Raw genomic sequence first — 9,193 nt, forward strand, 5'->3', positions numbered from 1 at the left:
TTCTTTTACAACCGCTAGTGAGAATGCTTTTTCTCATTAATTAATTGTACATTAATTAATTAAATGTACATTAATTTTGATTTTCTTAGTGTGTCTCTCTTTGGATTTGATAGCACTACTGGAGCTGCATGAATACAAACTTATGATCATATTGATGAATCCAGCATGATTCAAAGGGCATCTGCCTGCAAAAAGTTGTTCACATGGTCAATGTCCCTAGTTTGCGTTTTTGATTGGTGACCTAAAATAATGCAAAATCTTAAACATTTTTCAGGTTTATGTCATAACTTTTCTGTGTTTCAAATGTTTTAAAATACTAAAACTTTTATTTCAAGGATTAAATTATTGGGATCCCTATTTTCAGTCATTTGGACCCAAATGAATTTCATGTTCATCTTGATGTTTGGTAATATTATGCCGTTGCAATCTGTCTGACATTGATATCAAGATGCTTTGGGCTAATTCAAGTGAAACAAGTCAGAATTTGATGCTATTCAGTAGTATCAGCTTGCATGATTTGCAGATCTCTTGTATAAGTGCACTTATGACTCTTCCTTTAGTTTACTCCTGCGCCCTGCTGCGAGACATCCTGCTGCAAGGCCGACTCTACATCTCTCGAAACTGGCTGTGTTTCTACGCCAACCTCTTTGGTAAAGACATCAAGGTGAGCATCACGTCTTTGCTGATGTTTATAGCTGGGATAGACATGACTGGAAAGTTCATTCCCAGGAAAATGGTGTCATTTGTGTTAGAAAATAGTGCCATTTTTTAACATTTAATTAGAAAACTGATCGTCAAAGTACTAAGGCCTGTATATAAATAGCTGAGTACATTGTGAAAGTATCAATTTCAGTGTACTTTCTAATAAATCAGTTTACTGTATAGTTACAATATAGTAATTATAATTATAATTATACAATATATAATTGCAATAATGATTACAAAACCCATGGAAAGTTTAATATTGTTAATACAAATATTATATAGATATTGTGATAGAAAAATAAAAATATAATAAAAAACTAGTTAACTTATTACATTTCTTTTTAAATGTGAAGTTTTGTGCCTGTTACACTCAAAATATTGTGGAGTTGAATATCACAGGGTTGTAGATCAGTGCAAAAATGTCTGAACGACCCAGAAAACAAGACAAAACAGAGTGGTTATTGTTTCTGGTTGATAAGGTAGTACAACTTTAGCATCATAACAAACTTGAAAGGAATAACCGTATAGTACGAATTAACAAATTCGCAAGAAATTATCGCATAAAATGACTGGTGTTTTGTGTACTTTTGGCTGCACGCCATGTTGCGTTTTATTTTTTTTACACTGAATTAAATGTAATGTTATATCGTTCCTTTGTGCACCATGTTATTTAGTGATTAGATTTAGCTGGCCCGGCTTCCATCCTTGAGTGGAAAAATGTTGTGTGCAAGAATTCGTAATTGAAGACGCACTTTGAAACAAGGAACTTTTTCCTTTTTTTCTGCCACTTTCTCCTGCCTCTCAGGTGGCCATTCCTGTTGCGTCCGTGCGGTTGGTGAAGAAACATAAGACAGCAGGTCTGGTTCCTAATGGCTTGGCGATCACCACAGACAGCAGTCAGAAGGTGCATTTCCACTGGATTCCAGGTCATCGACCGGCAGATTGAAATACAAAGCTTAGTCAGCATATGCTGTGGTGCTGCTGCAAAACAGTGAAAATGCAAATGGAGCAAACACTGAGACTTTAGGTCACATTATGAATCTTTGTCTTAAGTCAGCATATCTCACACCTGTCAGCATTTATACCTTTTTGTTTAGTTGATTCTTGTCAGCAAAGTAAAACTGGTTTAGAAAGGAAGCGCATTATTCAGTAGTCTGGCAATTGGCCAATGCAAAGGATTGATTTGTGATCAGATGACATGGTCTTTATGAATTATTATTTGGAGATTGCGCTTTCAAAGATTAGGAAACTTAATGGAGATCAAATTTGACCTTCTAGCATTAGTTACACCATTAACCACCTAAACTGGCTTTGAGCATCTAAAGACCAGCTTGGACTATTTTGAAACCAACTAACATGTATAAAAACACAGCTACCATCTACAGCTGGATTTTCCAGCAGGAATGTAAGCGGACATGCCACATCCACCATGTATTATAGTCTCTGTTTACATTTCTTCACTCTAATTTTGATATGTTTGTGTCCTTTCCACCCACAGTACGTGTTTGTGTCTCTACTGTCCAGAGATAGCGTCTATGATGTGTTGAGATGCATCTGCACACATCTACAGGTGAGAGTTTAGTCAGAACCTCTGGGCTACTACGTCGAGAACATGTAAACAGTTTTAGCCTAATGACAAGTTGTCATGCTGCTGTCTGTCATACAGGTCAATGGGAAGAAGATCCTAAGCCTCAAGCAGTACATGGAAGAACCCAACTCTTTATCTCTGGTAGGTTTGAGAGAGTCTAGATTGCTCTGGTTCTAGATACCCCAAACTCAAGTAACTTTTTACATGTTAAGACTTTCATTATTGCATAGTAAGTACATCAGGTGTAATATGATGGTTTATGCAACTTTTGCAAATGGTATTTCAGTGCAAAAAGCGTCTTAACAACCTGCAAACCACAGTGCAAGCAGCACTACAGAATGTGCTTTAATCACAATGAGTGCATTCTCAGTGAATTTCCCCATGAGTGTGACCTGTACTCCCTTGTGCTGGTGTAGGATGAGTTCCCTGTCCCTGAAGTTTTCCCTGTACCAGATGAGTTTCCTCCGGTGCTGAAGTGGAGGAGGAAGCCGTCAGTTGTGTCTGTAGCTTCATCTCTTCCTGACTTACTGGGAAACTCTACTGGCAGCCTGGATACTGTAGACGCCCCCTTCCAGACAGACAAGCTTCTGGAGGGTGAGTGACTCACCTAAAAATGTATTTAGATATTTTTTTTGGAAATGATGCCATAGTTTTATGGTTTTCTAAAGTAATGCTTTTTTTTTTTTAAATAGCATGTATATGTGAATATGATACTGCCACACATTGATAGGGGAAATGATGGGTTAAAATTTATGAAATGTTCAGTATTGCATATTTCAGATGGGTTTTGCAAGTTCTGTAATCAAATTTTTTTTTTTGGAAATAACTCCTTTTTGAGTTTACAACATACAGGGTTCCCACAGTCATGGAAAATATAAGGAGATTTTAAAACTGTGGAGGACATGAGTATAATCTTTATGTAATTAAAGAGTAGGCAGTGAAATAAATCTTTCTAGTTTTGGTCTGTTCTAAATATTTCTGTCTGTTGATCCAGTATATGACTTCAAATCTATTCATTTAAAAGATGAATTTTGACCTCAGAAAAAAAGACCACCTGGTAAATCCAGGTGAAGTTCTGCAAACGCATTAGCCATGCACTGATTAATTTCTCAGACCAGACTGGCAGTTAATGTCCCCATTTTATCAAATGTTTCTGGGATGGAATGAAAAAATGTCCATTAAATCATTTGATTCTGTTCGTGAGCAAGCTGATCACGTCACATGTCTGCTCATGTTGTGAGTGCTTGGTTCTCTCAGTGTGTGTGGATATGAAGCAGGACCGGTCCTGTTTGCTCGGGTCCTTTATGCAATACGGGATTAAGCCCAGAAGGAGATTTTAGAAAGTAGAGATAAAACATTAAAAACCAGCCTCTGCTAAGACTAATAGATGCTTGTTTGCATAATGTTAAAAGCCATTACATATATAACATATTTCAACAAATATTCCACGTAGTCTCTCAGTTAATATGAGAACTGTATGTATTTATAAAAGATTCAGAAATTTTTTTACAAATCTTAAATCATTGTGTCATGCATTTCCTCATCCTGTGATACTGTTCTGTCCAATTCAGATCAAAGTCTGGAAACCAAGAAGATCCTCCTGACGGAGACGATACCAGAACTGGGCCAGATGGAGTACCAGCTACTGAAATTCTTCATCCTGCTGTGAGTTTGGCTGGACATCCTTGCTATGTGTCCATGCTTGCTTTCTTACTTGCACATATGAGCACAAAACCAGTCTTAAGTTGCACGGGTATATTTGTAGCAATAGCCAAAAATACATTGTAAGGGTCAAAATTATAGATTTTTCTTTTATGCCAAAAATCATTAGGATATTAAGTAAAGATCATGTTCCATGAAGATATTTTGTAAATTTCCTACCGTAAGTGGTTTATGTTATTTTCATACTCAAAAAATCACTTATATCACCTTTCATTTGAAGCACGGGTACTGTGTCAAAAGTCTTGAATTGAAAGTCAAAAACCTGAAAAACATTTGTGGAAAAAAGTATGCGCATTTAATTATACTTCAGTAAAAAGTCAGCTTTTTTCTAAGGTTTATAAATAGATCAAATCAAGAGGTAGGGGAGATTTTCTCATTGCTTGGATGCACAAACTTGCATTTGCTTGCCAGTCCACCTGTTCCAGTAATCCGTCCCCATCGTCATGTGGCCTGATTTATGTAGTTTATGTGGTGCAGCAAGGATAAACTCACTGGACTAAACTGGCTATCCAGATCGTGCAGTGCCACGTGCACATGCCAGTGGGTCTGCTGTTTGTTTTCAGAAAAATACACTGCTCTGTCTAAAAGAGATGTTACCAGAAGAGATGTTTTAAAACAACAATCTCAACAGAATAAGATGACATATTGGGACCCGCAAATTATAATGAAACAACAAATTCAAACTAACCCCACCAAATATAGATGTTAAAAACACTGTTAGTTTTCAGAACCTTTATTTTATTACTATTTAAAAATTTACTATTTAATATTTTATATATATATATATGTAAATGTATAAAATTAATACAAATATAAAATAAACTGAAAAAATAAACAAATGCTCTTCAGTTGAGAAAATCCAAATCTCAATCTCATGGACAATATAAAATTTAGAGCTACTCTATTTATTTAAACAATGAGTCCCACACAGACTTTGCAGTTTGCATGCATGTAGCACTAGCAGCCACCATGGCCATATGTGTGTTATTTTTTATTTCCTAACTCACAAAGAAACTCACAACACTGCCATCTAGTGTCCAGCTGAACATACAAAAAGGCTCTCCGTGATCTCATCCCTCTAATTAGTTTCAAGCTAGTCAAGTATAGATACAGTGTTCTGGTCTTCTATTTCCATTTGAAGAGCAAGCTGTTTATGTAAGTCTGACTTCTGTCCCATAGCATTATCCTGCTCATCCTGTCGTCGTGTTACCTGGCCTTTCGTGTCTGCAGCCTGGAGCAGCAGCTCTCTTTTCTCAGCAACAACCCTCTCAGAGAGAGGTAAATGTAATTCCACACTGTCTTACGTCATTCACTATGGTCTTATAGCTCATTTACCAGCGCTGTCTGTCTGCCCACACAGGTAACCACTGATGGTCAACACTGCACTTTACAGGGAAGTCGGTCCAGCGCTGGCGCTCTCTCTGTCTCTGTGGCCACCTTGCAACTATGCTAACAAACTCTCTTATGTATTTATGCAAAGTCTGTCTCGGATTGTGTTAACAATAAGCCTGACTTAGGAACAGAAGACTGGAAGTGTTCTCAAATAGTCATTCTGTGTTACTGGATCCAAGAAGAAAGGATCCGACTGGCGTACACAGAATATAGACTGCAAGCCCTGTTTATTAGAGTGATGGAATATTATGGAAGGCTCTGTTTCCACCAACAAAAACTCTTCTTGTGGTCACTTGTCGCCTAATAAGGGCAAATGCATCAATCGCTCTACATCAGACCAGTTGAATGACTTTCAATAGGTTATAAATATCTCGAATATGTATAGCTCAGGATCTAATGCAGTACATTTAGATAAGATTATTTTATTTATTTATATGCAAGCCACTTGCCATGTTCTAGCTCTTCCAATAGGATTTAGTTGACAGCATCATGAAAATATCTCGTATGTCTACATATGGTGTGATCAGGTCGTCATCAGTCTTACTATGTGTTCACAGCTTAATCGGCTCAAGTCAGTGACCTGGGCAGAATGTTTATGACATATTGAATGTTTACTCAAGTCAATTTTGAAGCTGTAGAATTCATGGACAATAAAATAGTGCATTTTTATGTATTTTCCAGAGGTTATCATTGTGCTATTGTTGTTTCCTAAAGCATCCTGTACAGATGTTTAAGCTTGTAAATCCTGACATAGAAAGCAATAGTAAGAAAATAATTTATTTTCAATGGAATTGTTTATTGAACCACTAAAAAGAAAAGTCACCGTTTTTGTGCATTTAGTGGTTTAGAGGAAAATAATAAAAAAAATATTCCTACTCTATTTATTTATTTTGATAATGTATACATTGAAGGATTTTTTTTTCTTTTTCATGTCTTGATAAAAATATAAGGTTCTCATTGAGCTGCTTTCTCGGTATTTGACCACAGGGAGGCAGCGTTACTCAACTCAATTCTCAACCCTGATTTCATTCAGTTTACAATTTTAGAATTTAGAGTTTATTGTTTAGAATTTAACACTATTTAAATCATTGCATATGCTCCATTCACATGTATATAGAGATAAAAGTTCAGAGAAAAAATGCAAGAAAAGATTTAGCGGGGTAGTGGCAGATGTGTTTATTATTTTATTTACAGTAAATTATGCATGCGTGTCATGTTGTAATAAGATGGTATTTAATAACTCAATAACTCCACATTCCCAAATCCATCACAGTATGTGTGTAAAAAAAACAAAAAACAACAGATTTTCCTCTATTTTTGTGAAATAGACTTTTGTTTGTGTACACTTTACTTCCCGCTTTAGTCAAATCTTCCAAAGAACTGAAAATCCTTCTCTATGCTCATTTTGAGTCGACTTGACTATAATACCACTTCAGCTCCTTCAAAACTGGAGAATCGCATCAACCGGAAAAACCTTAAAGATAGCCCCATTTTGCACACGTCTCTCCAACACATAACCACCAGTATTTCAGAGGATCAGTTCAGAGAAACTTAAGTGTTATTAAGCCGCTGTTTTTCTTAATCTGTGTGTACAACAAGTGATATGGCGGAGGCTGCTATTTCTCAGGACCAGTTCAGCTGTCCAATCTGTCTTGATCTATTGTATACTGTTTTATGCAGGCTTATGGTAGAACCACTCGTTCATGTCATCTTACCGATTTGTAATCCTACCATTTTTAGTATCTATGAATTCGTCTTCTGATGATCTAAACGAGAGTGTATATTATATGTTGTCACACAAAGGGTCGTAAAACTCCCCAGTATTTCCAACCTCCCGCTTGGAATTTCAGCCTTTCTCATTGGACAAGCCCAACCTGAGAGGCGTGAATCTTCTCAGACCTTAAAAGGCTCACGCACAGTTCCGCCCAAGTCTCTTGATATTTTTCTTCTGCTAAGAAGAGTGTTGGAGCCTGAGCCGGTGCGGGCGTGCCCGGTGGGCTCCAACACATAGCCACTTCAGTCTGCGGTTCTGTTAGATTCTGAGAAGATGAGGATGTGAGTGAGAACGCTCCTAAGGACACCCAGGAAAGCAACACAAAATAACTGATGCCATAGGATGACTTCAGGAGATGATTTGTCATGAGCATGATAAGCTTTTGGAGGTTTATTGTCGTACGGATCAGCAGTGCATTTGTGTGCTGTGTATGATGAATGAACATAAAACCCATGACACTGTCACAGTTGCAGAACAGAAGACAGAGCAAGAGGTATGAGATGACTTTATACACTGACGGGGTCTGAAAATCATCTGACTCTACTGTCGATGATGGATCTGAGAAGCAGACCACCAAAATGACATCAGGAAAACCGAGACTTTTCCAATTACTGCATTTAACTTCACATTTTACCATATGAATCTCTGATACGCCTACATGGCATGAGACTCAGAATATTAATAAGCAGAAAACTAAGAAATACAATAGATATACATTGTTGGCACTATGCACCATGGCACTACAACACAAAATTACATCAGTACACATAAAAGCATGACTGTATATATGACTTTTTGTCACATTTCACTGGTTCTCATTTCTTTGTCCTAAGAAACACTTAAAGGAGAGACTAAAGCAGCAAATCCAGGAGATAGAGAAAGAGATTCAGGAGCTGAGAGAGGCTGTGAAGTATCATAAGGTGAGTTATGAGAAGAATGACTGCTGGCAGTAACTGAGCTTAAAGGGATACTCCACCCAAAAATGTAAAGTCTGTCATTATACACACACTCTCATGTTGTCCCAGATGTATATGACTTTCTTTATTCTGTGTAACTTAAACAGAGATTTTCAGAGAAATAATTAAAGGGGTCATATGACGTTGCTAAAAAATAACATTATTTTGTGTATTTGGTGTAATGAAATGTGTTCATGCAGTTTAAGGTTCAAAAAACACATTATTTTCCACATACTGTACATTGTTTCTCCTCTATGCCCCGCCTTTCTGAAACGCGTACATTTTTACAAAGCTCATCGGTCTGAAAAGCGAGGTGTGCTGTGATTGAGCAGCTATCCAGTGCGTTATGATTGGCTGAATAGCTCAAGCGTGTGACGGAAATGTTATGCCCCTTACCATATTGTGATGCCTTGTCCCGGCCGGAGCGATGAGACAAAAGCATTAAAACCCATTACAAACGAGGCATTTGTTGCATCGGAGAAATGACAAACAACAAGCCACTACTCTACACTGCTCAAAACTCACGTTTGAATCATCAGTGGAAAATTCTTTAAATATCAAAACGTACTTACAGGCTGTGAGTCAGCATTATTTGTCAAAACACGGCATTGTAGGCTACTCTCCCAGGAAACAGTCCTTGTCCTCCGTAAAATGCGCTGCACACATCTGAATATTTGGGTTGAAGTGTTCTGGAACAGTGTTATAAAAAAAACAACTTCACCACTGATTTCTAGTTGTGTCCTCTATTAGAAGACCAAACAAAGTAGTTTTGCTTTCACAACGAAACACACAGCATCTCCACGACATGGCGGCGGCGGCAGCAACAATACTACAGCGAGAATCAAAGTTACGCCTTCTTTCTTTGCGTATACATTTGGGCGGTGTTATGCAAATCTTCCCACACAGTGATGTAGACATGTGTGGGCGTGTTTAAACGAGGCGTTTTAGGAGGGCGTGGACGAGTCTTAACTTTTATAAAGAATATCTCTTTGGATTTGAGACTTTAGTCTTTGCAACTTTACAGATCTTCTTTATGCACCAAGAGCTTGTAACACT

The 9,193-nt window shown here is 37.5% G+C and overlaps 1 long non-coding RNA gene and 1 pseudogene across 1 annotated transcript in view; both read left to right on the forward strand.

The window, feature by feature from the left end:
* LOC107738903 (GRAM domain-containing protein 2-like) overlaps positions 1 to 5,297 on the forward strand; it is a 15,676-nt pseudogene extending 10,379 nt beyond the window's left edge.
* A 2,820-nt stretch (positions 5,298 to 8,117) lies between these two features.
* LOC107738918 (uncharacterized) overlaps positions 8,118 to 9,193 on the forward strand; it is a 20,686-nt gene continuing 19,610 nt past the window's right edge. Inside the window, exon 1 of the long non-coding RNA XR_001639944.1 lies at positions 8,118 to 8,130. This is a non-coding gene — a long non-coding RNA (uncharacterized LOC107738918). The remainder of the gene's footprint in view (positions 8,131 to 9,193) is intronic.

Source organism: Sinocyclocheilus rhinocerous, unplaced genomic scaffold (assembly GCF_001515625.1).
Source record: "Sinocyclocheilus rhinocerous isolate Xijiao unplaced genomic scaffold, SAMN03320098_v1.1 scaffold1396, whole genome shotgun sequence".
In the NCBI taxonomy this organism is placed as follows: Eukaryota; Metazoa; Chordata; class Actinopteri; order Cypriniformes; family Cyprinidae; genus Sinocyclocheilus; species Sinocyclocheilus rhinocerous.